This window comes from Dendrobates tinctorius, unplaced genomic scaffold, assembly GCF_039654945.1.
Source record: "Dendrobates tinctorius isolate UK_male_01 unplaced genomic scaffold, ASM3965494v1 ptg000350l, whole genome shotgun sequence".
NCBI classification, from domain to species: Eukaryota; Metazoa; Chordata; class Amphibia; order Anura; family Dendrobatidae; genus Dendrobates; species Dendrobates tinctorius.
In genome coordinates, this window is record NW_027362016.1 from 2,956,687 (window position 1) to 2,971,407 (window position 14,721).

Sequence of the window (14,721 nt, forward strand, 5' to 3'; positions counted from 1 at the left end):
CACTTGACATTTGCAGAGTGTCAAACCCCCCAGAAAATGAATAGATATGGCTGAAATAGCTCAGTTGGGAGAGCGTTAGACTGAAGATCTAAAGGTCCCTGGTCCAATCCCGGGTTTCGGCAAAATGCTTTTTCTTCACCGTTTACATTTTAAGGAGATATTAAACAAAGCACATGGGCTGATCATGATCAAAAGGCCTAAAAATCTTAACTATCTACAGAAAACAAAATGTTAAAAATTTGAGAAACGGTAACTTTTTCCTTTTGAACACATGAATGTTTTTTAGTAATTTTTCCTCTATTTTGTTTTATTTCAGATTGACTTAGCTGTAAGAGGATTAAAAGGTAACCTGATAGCTGAAACAGACAGCACTTATCAGACACTAGCTGAATGATTATAGTCAGCTTGTTTGACTTTGAAACACTGAGGCATTACTGAGACAAATGTCCTTAAAAAATATGCTGTGGACAACGTCAAAAAGGCAAAAAACACAAGCTCCACACAGGTCCGTCATCTTTAATTTGAAATATAGGAGGTTTCTACTTTAATGGTGAGACAAAGCATCTACATATTTGACATTGCTCCAGTGAGTAGAGCCCACTTAAAAATGTATGGGTTGCTTGCCTCTGCAAGCAAAAGCTGGGCACTAAACTGGCATACTTGCAATGCTGGATGGTTCAGAGTGAAAACACCTATAGGCTGACAATAGTAATTGCAGGTGTTGATTAACTCATTGTGCAAAATAATTTCTAAAATGTGGTCACTTTGGGAGGTTTTCTGCTGTTTTGGTACTCTGCAAATTTCATCTGCAAGGTATTCCTGCAAAATCTGCATTGCAAAACCCAAATAGGGCTCTTCCTTTCAAAGCCCTGCTGTGTGGCCAAACAGTAGTTTCTGAAGAAATGTGGTGCATCACCGCATTTGTGAGAAATCTAACATTTCTAATATCCAAACAAAATAAATGGAGGTTTAAAAATTAATGCAGACGAAAAGTACGCATATAAAAAATGTTATTTATTGACTTTTTTGGGGTGGTGTGACAAGTTTTTAATCACAAGGAATGGTAACATTTCTGCTGACTAGCATGGAAGGAGTTAAGTTCCAATTGCATATCGAAGCGGTCTAAGGCGAGCGGTCTAATACCGAGCGGTCTAAGGTGCTGCGTTCAGATCGCAGTCTCCCCTTGAGGCGTGGGTTCAAATCCCACTTCTGACATTTAATTTCAAGAAACTTTATCTTCATTTATTGATTAGATGAGGTCAAACAAAACTTAGTAATGTGGTTTTGAAAAATTTCCTGAGAGTCTTTGGAGTGAATCTGAATTTGTCCTCTCAAAAAAGAACTCTAGGAACATCAAACAGATTTTTTGTGCATATGTCTGTTGTTCTTTTGGCACTAGAAAAATCCTTTGGACAGTCAATGAGGAGGGACTATTTCACCTCTTTGTGTTCTCTGTCCCTATTAGGGTAGGGAATCAACCTTCTACAGTGCTGTCATGAAATATATCTAGAAACGGATTTGCTGGTAAGTCTACTTTCATAGTTTTCACCTCATACATCAATAGACCATAATGATACTTAATAAACAAAAACTTAACAAGTAGGTAATCATAGTTTAAAAAATGTGAAATGCCCATGTCATTCTGACATGTTTCAGCACATTTTGGGACAAATGGTCTCACTTTTAACAATCAATAAAATATTTTCTCTAAATTTTTGTCTCTTTTTTGCTCCAATTGTTTGCATCTCATAAAAAATAAAACTTGATGTAACATTATGCATGCAAATTGTGTTTTATGTGCGACCATGACCTATTCTAGAAGCACAGGGTCAGAATTATACTGGTGCATGGAGACAAACTGAAAATGTAAAAATTCAATGGCAAAATTGCTGTCTTTTTCTACTCATTCACAAATAGTTAATGAATGTTATTAAATATGTACAGCAAAATGGAAGGCGTTTCAAATAGAAATCATGCTTCAAAAAACAGTCAAATGAAAAATTATAATATATCCCTCCAGGTGTGACACTTGACATTTGCAGAGTGTCAAACCCCCCAGAAAATGTATAGATATGGCCGAAATAGCTCAGTTGGGAGAGCGTTAGACTGAAGATCTAAAGGTCCCTGGTCCAATCCCGGGTTTCGGCAAAATGCTTTTTCTTCACCGTTTACATTTTAAGGAGATATTAAACAAAGCACATGGACTGATCATGATCAAAAGGCCTAAAAATCTTAACTATCTACAGAAAACAAAATGTTAAAAATTTGAGAAACGGTAACTTTTTCCTTTTGAACACATGAATGTTTTTTAGTAATTTTTCCTCTATTTTGTTTTATTTCAGATTGACTTAGCTGTAAGAGGATTAAAAGGTAACCTGATAGCTGAAACAGACAGCACTTATCAGACACTAGCTGAATGATTATAGTCAGCTTGTTTGACTTTGAAACACTGAGGCATTACTGAGACAAATGTCCTTAAAAAATATGCTGTGGACAAAGTCAAAAAGGCAAAAAACACAAGCTGAACACAGGTCCGTCATCTTTAATTTGAAATATAGGAGGTTTCTACTTTAATGGTGAGACAAAGCATCTACATATTTGACATTGCTCCAGTGAGTAGAGCCCACTTAAAAATGTATGGGTTGCTTGTCTCTGCAAGCAAAAGCTGGGCACTAAACTGGCATACTTGCAATGCTGGATGGTTCAGAGTGAAAACACCTATAGGCTGACAATAGTAATTGCAGGTGTTGATTAACTCATTGTGCAAAATAATTTCTAAACTGTGGTCACTTTGGGAGGTTTTCTGCTGTTTTGGTACTCTGCAAATTTCATCTGCAAGGTATTCCTGCAAAATCTGCATTGCAAAACCCAAATAGGGCTCTTCCTTTCAAAGCCCTGCTGTGTGGCCAAACAGTAGTTTCTGAAGAAATGTGGTGCATCACCGCATTTGTGAGAAATCTAACATTTCTAATATCCAAACAAAATAAATGGAGGTTTAAAAATTAATGCAGACGAAAAGTACGCATATAAAAAATGTTATTTATTGACTTTTTTGGGGTGGTGTGACAAGTTTTTAATCACAAGGAATGGTAACATTTCTGCTGACTAGCATGGAAGGAGTTAAGTTCCAATTGCATATCGAAGCAGTCTAAGGCGAGCGGTCTAATACCGAGCGGTCTAAGGCGCTGCGTTCAGGTCGCAGTCTCCCCTGGAGGCGTGGGTTCAAATCCCACTTCTAACATCAACATTTAATTTCAAGAAACTTTATCTTCATTTATTGATTAGATGAGGTCAAACAAAACTTAGTAATGTGGTTTTGAAAAATTTCCTGAGAGTCTTTGGAGTGAATCTGAATTTGTCCTCTCAAAAAAGAACTCTAGGAACATCAAACAGATTTTTTGTGCATATGTCTGTTGTTCTTTTGGCACTAGAAAAATCCTTTGGACAGTCAATGACGAGGGACTATTTCACCTCTTTGTGTTCTCTGTCCCTATTAGGGTAGGGAATCAACCTTCTACAGTGCTGTCATGAAATATATCTAGAAACGGATTTGCTGGTAAGTCTACTTTCATAGTTTTCACCTCATACATCAATAGACCATAACGATTCTTAATAAACAAAAACTTAACAAGTAGGTAATCATAGTTTAAAAAATGTGAAATGCCCATGTCCTTCTGACATGTTTCAGCACATTTTGGGACAAATGGTCTCACTTTTAACAATCAATAAAATATTTTCTCTAAATTTTTGTCTCTTTTTTGCTCCAATTGTTTGCATCTCATAAAAAATAAAACTTGATGTAACATTATGCATGCAAATTGTGTTTTATGTGCGACCATGACCTATTCTAGAAGCACAGGGTCAGAATTATACTGGTGCATGGAGACAAACTGAAAATGTAAAAATTCAATGGCAAAATTGCTGTCTTTTTCTACTCATTCACAAATAGTTAATGAATGTTATTAAATATGTACAGCAAATTGGAAGGCGTTTCAAATAGAAATCATGCTTCAAAAAACAGTCAAATGAAAAATTATAATATATCCCTCCAGGTGTGACACTTGACATTTGCAGAGTGTCAAACCCCCCAGAAAATGTATAGATATGGCCAAAATAGCTCAGTTGGGAGAGCGTTAGACTGAAGATCTAAAGGTCCCGGGTTTCGGCAAAATGCTTTTTCTTCACCATTTACATTTTAAGGAGATATTAAACAAAGCACATGGACTGATCATGATCAAAAGGCCTAAAAATCTTAACTATCTACAGAAAACAAAATGTTAAAAATTTGAGAAACGGTAACTTTTTCCTTTTGAACACATGAATGTTTTTTAGTAATTTTTCCTCTATTTTGTTTTATTTCAGATTGACTTAGCTGTAAGAGGATTAAAAGGTAACCTGATAGCTGAAACAGACAGCACTTATCAGACACTAGCTGAATGATTATAGTCAGCTTGTTTGACTTTGAAACACTGAGGCATTACTGAGACAAATGTCCTTAAAAAATATGCTGTGGACAACGTCAAAAAGGCAAAAAACACAAGCTCCACACAGGTCCATCATCTTTAATTTGAAATATAGGAGGTTTCTACTTTAATGGTGAGACAAAGCATCTACATATTTGACATTGCTCCAGTGAGTAGAGCCCACTTAAAAATGTATGGGTTGCTTGCCTCTGCAAGCAAAAGCTGGGCACTAAGCTGGCATACTTGCAATGCTGGATGGTTCAGAGTGAAAACACCTATAGGCTGACAATAGTAATTGCAGGTGTTGATTAACTCATTGTGCAAAATAATTTCTAAAATGTGGTCACTTTGGGAGGTTTTCTGCTGTTTTGGTACTCTGCAAATTTCATCTGCAAGGTATTCCTGCAAAATCTGCATTGCAAAACCCAAATAGGGCTCTTCCTTTCAAAGCCCTGCTGTGTGGCCAAACAGTAGTTTCTGAAGAAATGTGGTGCATCACCGTATTTGTGAGAAATCTAACATTTCTAATATCCAAACAAAATAAATGGAGGTTTAAAAATTAATGCAGACGAAAAGTTCGCATATAAAAAATGTTATTTATTGACTTTTTTGGGGTGGTGTGACAAGTTTGTAATCACAAGGAATGGTAACATTTCTGCTGACTAGCATGGAAGGAGTTAAGTTCCAATTGCATATCGAAGTCAGGATGGCCGAGCGGTCTAAGGCGCTGCGTTCAGGTCGCAGTCTCCCCTGGAGGCGTGGGTTCAAATCCCACTTCTGACATCAACATTTAATTTCAAGTAACTTTATCTTCATGTAATGTGGTTTTGAAAAATTTCCTGAGAGTCTTTGGAGTGAATCTGAATTTGTCCTCTCAAAAAAGAACTCTAGGAACATCAAACAGATTTTTTGTGCATATGTCTGTTGTTCTTTTGGCACTAGAAAAATCCTTTGGACAGTCAATGAGGAGGGACTATTTCACCTCTTTGTGTTCTCTGTCCCTATTAGGGTAGGGAATCAACCTTCTACAGTGCTGTCATGAAATATATCTAGAAACGGATTTGCTGGTAAGTCTACTTTCATAGTTTTCACCTCATACATCAATAGACCATAACGATACTTAATAAACAAAAACTTAACAAGTTGGTAATCATAGTTTAAAAAATGTGAAATGCCCATGTCATTCTGACATGTTTCAGCACATTTTGGGACAAATGGTCTCACTTTTAACAATCAATAAAATATTTTCTCTAAATTTTTGTCTCTTTTTTGCTCCAATTGTTTGCATCTCATAAAAAATAAAACTTGATGTAACATTATGCATGCAAATTGTGTTTTATGTGTGACCATGACCTATTCTAGAAGCACAGGGTCAGAATTATACTGGTGCATGGAGACAAACTGAAAATGTAAAAATTCAATGGCAAAATTGCTGTCTTTTTCTACTCATTCACAAATAGTTAATGAATGTTATTAAATATGTACAGCAAAATGGAAGGCGTTTCAAATAGAAATCATGCTTCAAAAAACAGTCAAATGAAAAATTATAATATATCCCTCCAGGTGTGACACTTGACATTTGCAGAGTGTCAAACCCCCCAGAAAATGTATAGATATGGCAGAAATAGCTCAGTTGGGAGAGCGTTAGACTGAAGATCTAAAGGTCCCTGGTCCAATCCCGGGTTTCGGCAAAATGCTTTTTCTTCACCGTTTACATTTTAAGGAGATATTAAACAAAGCACATGGACTGATCATGATCAAAAGGCCTAAAAATCTTAACTATCTACAGAAAACAAAATGTTAAAAATTTGAGAAACGGTAACTTTTTCCTTTTGAACACATGAATGTTTTTTAGTAATTTTTCCTCTATTTTGTTTTATTTCAGATTGACTTAGCTGTAAGAGGATTAAAAGGTAACCTGATAGCTGAAACAGACAGCACTTATCAGACACTAGCTGAATGATTATAGTCAGCTTGTTTGACTTTGAAACACTGAGGCATTACTGAGACAAATGTCCTTAAAAAATATGCTGTGGACAAAGTCAAAAAGGCAAAAAACACAAGCTGAACACAGGTCCGTCATCTTTAATTTGAAATATAGGAGGTTTCTACTTTAATGGTGAGACAAAGCATCTACATATTTGACATTGCTCCAGTGAGTAGAGCCCACTTAAAAATGTATGGGTTGCTTGTCTCTGCAAGCAAAAGCTGGGCACTAAACTGGCATACTTGCAATGCTGGATGGTTCAGAGTGAAAACACCTATAGGCTGACAATAGTAATTGCAGGTGTTGATTAACTCATTGTGCAAAATAATTTCTAAACTGTGGTCACTTTGGGAGGTTTTCTGCTGTTTTGGTACTCTGCAAATTTCATCTGCAAGGTATTCCTGCAAAATCTGCATTGCAAAACCCATATAGGGCTCTTCCTTTCAAAGCCCTGCTGTGTGGCCAAACAGTAGTTTCTGAAGAAATGTGGTGCATCACCGCATTTGTGAGAAATCTAACATTTCTAATATCCAAACAAAATAAATGGAGGTTTAAAAATTAATGCAGACGAAAAGTACGCATATAAAAAATGTTATTTATTGACTTTTTTGGGGTGGTGTGACAAGTTTTTAATCACAAGGAATGGTAACATTTCTGCTGACTAGCATGGAAGGAGTTAAGTTCCAATTGCATATCGAAGCAGTCTAAGGCGAGCGGTCTAATACCGAGCGGTCTAAGGCGCTGCGTTCAGGTCGCAGTCTCCCCTGGAGGCGTGGGTTCAAATCCCACTTCTGACATCAACATTTAATTTCAAGAAACTTTATCTTCATTTATTGATTAGATGAGGTCAAACAAAACTTAGTAATGTGGTTTTGAAAAATTTCCTGAGAGTCTTTGGAGTGAATCTGAATTTGTCCTCTCAAAAAAGAACTCTAGGAACATCAAACAGATTTTTTGTGCATATGTCTGTTGTTCTTTTGGCACTAGAAAAATCCTTTGGACAGTCAATGACGAGGGACTATTTCACCTCTTTGTGTTCTCTGTCCCTATTAGGGTAGGGAATCAACCTTCTACAGTGCTGTCATGAAATATATCTAGAAACGGATTTGCTGGTAAGTCTACTTTCATAGTTTTCACCTCATACATCAATAGACCATAACGATTCTTAATAAACAAAAACTTAACAAGTAGGTAATCATAGTTTAAAAAATGTGAAATGCCCATGTCCTTCTGACATGTTTCAGCACATTTTGGGACAAATGGTCTCACTTTTAACAATCAATAAAATATTTTCTCTAAATTTTTGTCTCTTTTTTGCTCCAATTGTTTGCATCTCATAAAAAATAAAACTTGATGTAACATTATGCATGCAAATTGTGTTTTATGTGCGACCATGACCTATTCTAGAAGCACAGGGTCAGAATTATACTGGTGCATGGAGACAAACTGAAAATGTAAAAATTCAATGGCAAAATTGCTGTCTTTTTCTACTCATTCACAAATAGTTAATGAATGTTATTAAATATGTACAGCAAAATGGAAGGCGTTTCAAATAGAAATCATGCTTCAAAAAACAGTCAAATGAAAAATTATAATATATCCCTCCAGGTGTGACACTTGACATTTGCAGAGTGTCAAACCCCCCAGAAAACGTATAGATATGGCCAAAATAGCTCAGTTGGGAGAGCGTTAGACTGAAGATCTAAAGGTCCCTGGTCCAATCCCGGGTTTCGGCAAAATGCTTTTTCTTCACCGTTTACATTTTAAGGAGATATTAAACAAAGCACATGGACTGATCATGATCAAAAGGCCTAAAAATCTTAACTATCTACAGAAAACAAAATGTTAAAAATTTGAGAAACGGTAACTTTTTCCTTTTGAACACATGAATGTTTTTTAGTAATTTTTCCTCTATTTTGTTTTATTTCAGATTGACTTAGCTGTAAGAGGATTAAAAGGTAACCTGATAGCTGAAACAGACAGCACTTATCAGACACTAGCTGAATGATTATAGTCAGCTTGTTTGACTTTGAAACACTGAGGCATTACTGAGACAAATGTCCTTAAAAAATATGCTGTGGACAACGTCAAAAAGGCAAAAAACACAAGCTCCACACAGGTCCGTCATCTTTAATTTGAAATATAGGAGGTTTCTACTTTAATGGTGAGACAAAGCATCTACATATTTGACATTGCTCCAGTGAGTAGAGCCCACTTAAAAATGTATGGGTTGCTTGCCTCTGCAAGCAAAAGCTGGGCACTAAACTGGCATACTTGCAATGCTGGATGGTTCAGAGTGAAAACACCTATAGGCTGACAATAGTAATTGCAGGTGTTGATTAACTCATTGTGCAAAATAATTTCTAAAATGTGGTCACTTTGGGAGGTTTTCTGCTGTTTTGGTACTCTGCAAATTTCATCTGCAAGGTATTCCTGCAAAATCTGCATTGCAAAACCCAAATAGGGCTCTTCCTTTCAAAGCCCTGCTGTGTGGCCAAACAGTAGTTTCTGAAGAAATGTGGTGCATCACCGTATTTGTGAGAAATCTAACATTTCTAATATCCAAACAAAATAAATGGAGGTTTAAAAATTAATGCAGACGAAAAGTACGCATATAAAAAATGTTATTTATTGACTTTTTTGGGGTGGTGTGACAAGTTTGTAATCACAAGGAATGGTGACATTTCTCCTGACTAGCATGGAAGGAGTTAAGTTCCAATTGCATATCGTAGTCAGGATGGCCGAGCGGTCTAAGTCGCTGCGTTCAGGTCGCAGTCTCCCCTGGAGGCGTGGGTTCAAATCCCACTTCTGACATCAACATTTAATTTCAAGTAACTTTATCTTCATGTAATGTGGTTTTGAAAAATTTCCTGAGAGTCTTTGGAGTGAATCTGAATTTGTCCTCTCAAAAAAGAACTCTAGGAACATCAAACAGATTTTTTGTGCATATGTCTGTTGTTCTTTTGGCACTAGAAAAATCCTTTGGACAGTCAATGAGGAGGGACTATTTCACCTCTTTGTGTTCTCTGTCCCTATTAGGGTAGGGAATCAACCTTCTACAGTGCTGTCATGAAATATATCTAGAAACGGATTTGCTGGTAAGTCTACTTTCATAGTTTTCACCTCATACATCAATAGACCATAACGATACTTAATAAACAAAAACTTAACAAGTAGGTAATCATAGTTTAAAAAATGTGAAATGCCCATGTCATTCTGACATGTTTCAGCACATTTTGGGACAAATGGTCTCACTTTTAACAATCAATAAAATATTTTCTCTAAATTTTTGTCTCTTTTTTGCTCCAATTGTTTGCATCTCATAAAAAATAAAACTTGATGTAACATTATGCATGCAAATTGTGTTTTATGTGCGACCATGACCTATTCTAGAAGCACAGGGTCAGAATTATACTGGTGCGTGGAGACAAACTGAAAATGTAAAAATTCAATGGCAAAATTGCTGTCTTTTTCTACTCATTCACAAATAGTTAATGAATGTTATTAAATATGTACAGCAAAATGGAAGGCGTTTCAAATAGAAATCATGCTTCAAAAAACAGTCAAATGAAAAATTATAATATATCCCTCCAGGTGTGACACTTGACATTTGCAGAGTGTCAAACCCCCCTGAAAATGTATAGATATGGCCGAAATAGCTCAGTTGGGAGAGCGTTAGACTGAAGATCTAAAGGTCCCTGGTCCAATCCCGGGTTTCGGCAAAATGCTTTTTCTTCACCGTTTACATTTTAAGGAGATATTAAACAAAGCACATGGACTGATCATGATCAAAAGGCCTAAAAATATTAACTATCTACAGAAAACAAAATGTTAAAAATTTGAGAAACGGTAACTTTTTCCTTTTGAACACATGAATGTTTTTTAGTAATTTTTCCTCTATTTTGTTTTATTTCAGATTGACTTAGCTGTAAGAGGATTAAAAGGTAACCTGATAGCTGAAACAGACAGCACTTATCAGACACTAGCTGAATGATTATAGTCAGCTTGTTTGACTTTGAAACACTGAGGCATTACTGAGACAAATGTCCTTAAAAAATAGCTGTGGACAAAGTCAAAAAGGCAAAAAACACAAGCTCCACACAGGTCCGTCATCTTTAATTTGAAATATAGGAGGTTTCTACTTTAATGGTGAGACAAAGCATCTACATATTTGACATTGCTCCAGTGAGTAGAGCCCACTTAAAAATGTATGGGTTGCTTGCCTCTGAAAGCAAAAGCTGGGCACTAAACTGGCATACTTGCAATGCTGGATGGTTCAGAGTGAAAACACCTATAGGCTGACAATAGTAATTGCAGGTGTTGATTAACTCATTGTGCAAAATAATTTCTAAAATGTGGTCACTTTGGGAGGTTTTCTGCTGTTTTGGTACTCTGCAAATTTCATCTGCAAGGTATTCCTGCAAAATCTGCATTGCAAAACCCAAATAGGGCTCTTCCTTTCAAAGCCCTGCTGTGTGGCCAAACAGTAGTTTCTGAAGAAATGTGGTGCATCACCGTATTTGTGAGAAATCTAACATTTCTAATATCCAAACAAAATAAATGGAGGTTTAAAAATTAATGCAGACGAAAAGTACGCATATAAAAAATGTTATTTATTGACTTTTTTGGGGTGGTGTGACAAGTTTGTAATCACAAGGAATGGTAACATTTCTGCTGACTAGCATGGAAGGAGTTAAGTTCCAATTGCATATCCAAGTCAGGATGGCCGAGCGGTCTAAGGCGCAGCGTTCAGGTCGCAGTCTCGCAGGCGTGGGTTCAAATCCCACTTCTGACATCAACATTTAATTTCAAGAAACTTTATCTTCATTTATTGATTAGATGAGGTCAAACAAAACTTAGTAATGTGGTTTTGAAAAATTTCCTGAGAGTCTTTGGAGTGAATCTGAATTTGTCCTCTCAAAAAACAACTCTAGGAACATCAAACAGATTTTTTGTGCATATGTCTGTCGTTCTTTTGGCACTAGAAAAATCCTTTGGACAGTCAATGAGGAGGGACTATTTCACCTCTTTGTGTTCTCTGTCCCTATTAGGGTAGGGAATCAACCTTCTACAGTGCTGTCATGAAATATATCTAGAAACGGATTTGCTGGTAAGTCTACTTTCATAGTTTTCACCTCATACATCAATAGACCATAACGATACTTAATAAACAAAAACTTAACAAGTAGGTAATCATAGTTTAAAAAATGTGAAATGCCCATGTCATTCTGACATGTTTCAGCACATTTTGGGACAAATGGTCTCACTTTTAACAATCAATAAAATATTTTCTCTAAATTTTTGTCTCTTTTTTGCTCCAATTGTTTGCATCTCATAAAAAATAAAACTTGATGTAACATTATGCATGCAAATTGTGTTTTATGTGCGACCATGACCTATTCTAGAAGCACAGGGTCAGAATTATACTGGTGCGTGGAGACAAACTGAAAATGTAAAAATTCAATGGCAAAATTGCTGTCTTTTTCTACTCATTCACAAATAGTTAATGAATGTTATTAAATATGTACAGCAAAATGGAAGGCGTTTCAAATAGAAATCATGCTTCAAAAAACAGTCAAATGAAAAATTATAATATATCCCTCCAGGTGTGACACTTGACATTTGCAGAGTGTCAAACCCCCCTGAAAATGTATAGATATGGCCGAAATAGCTCAGTTGGGAGAGCGTTAGACTGAAGATCTAAAGGTCCCTGGTTTCGGCAAAATGCTTTTTCTTCACCATTTACATTTTAAGGAGATATTAAACAAAGCACATGGACTGATCATGATCAAAAGGCCTAAAAATCTTAACTATCTACAGAAAACAAAATGTTAAAAATTTGAGAAACGGTAACTTTTTCCTTTTGAACACATGAATGTTTTTTAGTAATTTTTCCTCTATTTTGTTTTATTTCAGATTGACTTAGCTGTAAGAGGATTAAAAGGTAACCTGATAGCTGAAACAGACAGCACTTATCAGACACTAGCTGAATGATTATAGTCAGCTTGTTTGACTTTGAAACACTGAGGCATTACTGAGACAAATGTCCTTAAAAAATATGCTGTGGACAAAGTCAAAAAGGCAAAAAACACAAGCTCCACACAGGTCCGTCATCTTTAATTTGAAATATAAGAGGTTTCTACTTTAATGGTGAGACAAAGCATCTACATATTTGACATTGCTCCAGTGAGTAGAGCCCACTTAAAAATGTATGGGTTGCTTGCCTCTGCAAGCAAAAGCTGGGCACTAAACTGGCATACTTGCAATGCTGGATGGTTCAGAGTGAAAACACCTATAGGCTGACAATAGTAATTGCAGGTGTTGATTAACTCATTGTGCAAAATAATTTCTAAAATGTGGTCACTTTGGGAGGTTTTCTGCTGTTTTGGTACTCTGCAAATTTCATCTGCAAGGTATTCCTGCAAAATCTGCATTGCAAAACCCAAATAGGGCTCTTCCTTTCAAAGTCCTGCTGTGTGGCCAAACAGTAGTTTCTGAAGAAATGTGGTGCATCACCGTATTTGTGAGAAATCTAACATTTCTAATATCCAAACAAAATAAATGGAGGTTTAAAAATTAATGCAGACGAAAAGTACGCATATAAAAAATGTTATTTATTGACTTTTTTGGGGTGGTGTGACAAGTTTGTAATCACAAGGAATGGTAACATTTCTGCTGACTAGCATGGAAGGAGTTAAGTTCCAATTGCATATCGAAGTCAGGATGGTCGAGCAGTCTAAGGCGCAGCTTTCAGGTCGCAGTCTCCCCTGGAGGCGTGGGTTCAAATCCCACTTCTGACATCAACATTTAATTTCAAGAAACTTTATCTTCATTTATTGATTAGATGAGGTCAAACAAAACTTAGTAATGTGGTTTTGAAAAATTTCCTGAGAGTCTTTGGAGTGAATCTGAATTTGTCCTCTCAAAAAAGAACTCTAGGAACATCAAACAGATTTTTTGTGCATATGTCTGTTGTTCTTTTGGCACTAGAAAAATCCTTTGGACAGTCAATGAGGAGGGACTATTTCACCTCTTTGTGTTCTCTGTCCCTATTAGGGTAGGGAATCAACCTTCTACAGTGCTGTCATGAAATATATCTAGAAACGGATTTGCTGGTAAGTCTACTTTCATAGTTTTCACCTCATACATCAATAGACCATAACGATACTTAATAAACAAAAACTTAACAAGTAGGTAATCATAGTTTAAAAAATGTGAAATGCCCATGTCATTCTGACATGTTTCAGCACATTTTGGGACAAATGGTCTCACTTTTAACAATCAATAAAATATTTTCTCTAAATTTTTGTCTCTTTTTTGCTCCAATTGTTTGCATCTCATAAAAAATAAAACTTGATGTAACATTATGCATGCAAATTGTGTTTTATGTGTGACCATGACCTATTCTAGAAGCACAGGGTCAGAATTATACTGGTGCGTGGAGACAAACTGAAAATGTAAAAATTCAATGGCAAAATTGCTGTCTTTTTCTACTCATTCACAAATAGTTAATGAATGTTATTAAATATGTACAGCAAAATGGAAGGCGTTTCAAATAGAAATCATGCTTCAAAAAACAGTCAAATGAAAAATTATAATATATCCCTCCAGGTGTGACACTTGACATTTGCAGAGTGTCAAACCCCCCAGAAAATGTATAGATATGGCTGAAATAGCTCAGTTGCGAGAGCGTTAGACTGAAGATCTAAAGGTCCCGGGTTTCGGCAAAATGCTTTTTCTTCACCGTTTACATTTTAAGGAGATATTAAACAAAGCACATGGACTGATCATGATCAAAAGGCCTAAAAATCTTAACTATCTACAGAAAACAAAATGTTAAAAATTTGAGAAACGGTAACTTTTTCCTTTTGAACACATGAATGTTTTTTAGTAATTTTTCCTCTATTTTGTTTTATTTCAGATTGACTTAGCTGTAAGAGGATTAAAAGATAACCTGATAGCTGAAACAGACAGCACTTATCAGACACTAGCTGAATGATTATAGTCAGCTTGTTTGACTTTGAAACACTGAGGCATTACTGAGACAAATGTCCTTAAAAAATATGCTGTGGACAAAGTCAAAAAGGCAAAAAACACAAGCTCCACACAGGTCCGTCATCTTTAATTTGAAATATAGGAGGTTTCTACTTTAATGGTGAGACAAAGCATCTACATATTTGACATTGCTCCAGTGAGTAGAGCCCACTTAAAAATGTATGGGTTGCTTGTCTCTGCAAGCAAAAGCTGGGCACTAAACTGGCATACTTGCAA

The 14,721-nt window shown here is 36.1% G+C and overlaps 3 non-coding genes across 3 annotated transcripts; all 3 read left to right on the plus strand.

Moving 5' to 3' along the window:
• Positions 1 to 2,075: 2,075 nt before the first annotated feature.
• Positions 2,076 to 2,148, plus strand: TRNAF-GAA (transfer RNA phenylalanine (anticodon GAA)). Its single transcript has one exon. It is a non-coding gene; the product is annotated as a tRNA-Phe (tRNA).
• A 3,015-nt stretch (positions 2,149 to 5,163) lies between these two features.
• TRNAL-CAG (transfer RNA leucine (anticodon CAG)) lies at positions 5,164 to 5,246 on the plus strand. Its single transcript has one exon. It is a non-coding gene; the product is annotated as a tRNA-Leu (tRNA).
• Positions 5,247 to 10,099: 4,853 nt separating this feature from the next.
• TRNAF-GAA (transfer RNA phenylalanine (anticodon GAA)) lies at positions 10,100 to 10,172 on the plus strand. The gene has a single exon. It is a non-coding gene; the product is annotated as a tRNA-Phe (tRNA).
• The last annotated feature ends 4,549 nt before the right edge of the window (positions 10,173 to 14,721 follow it).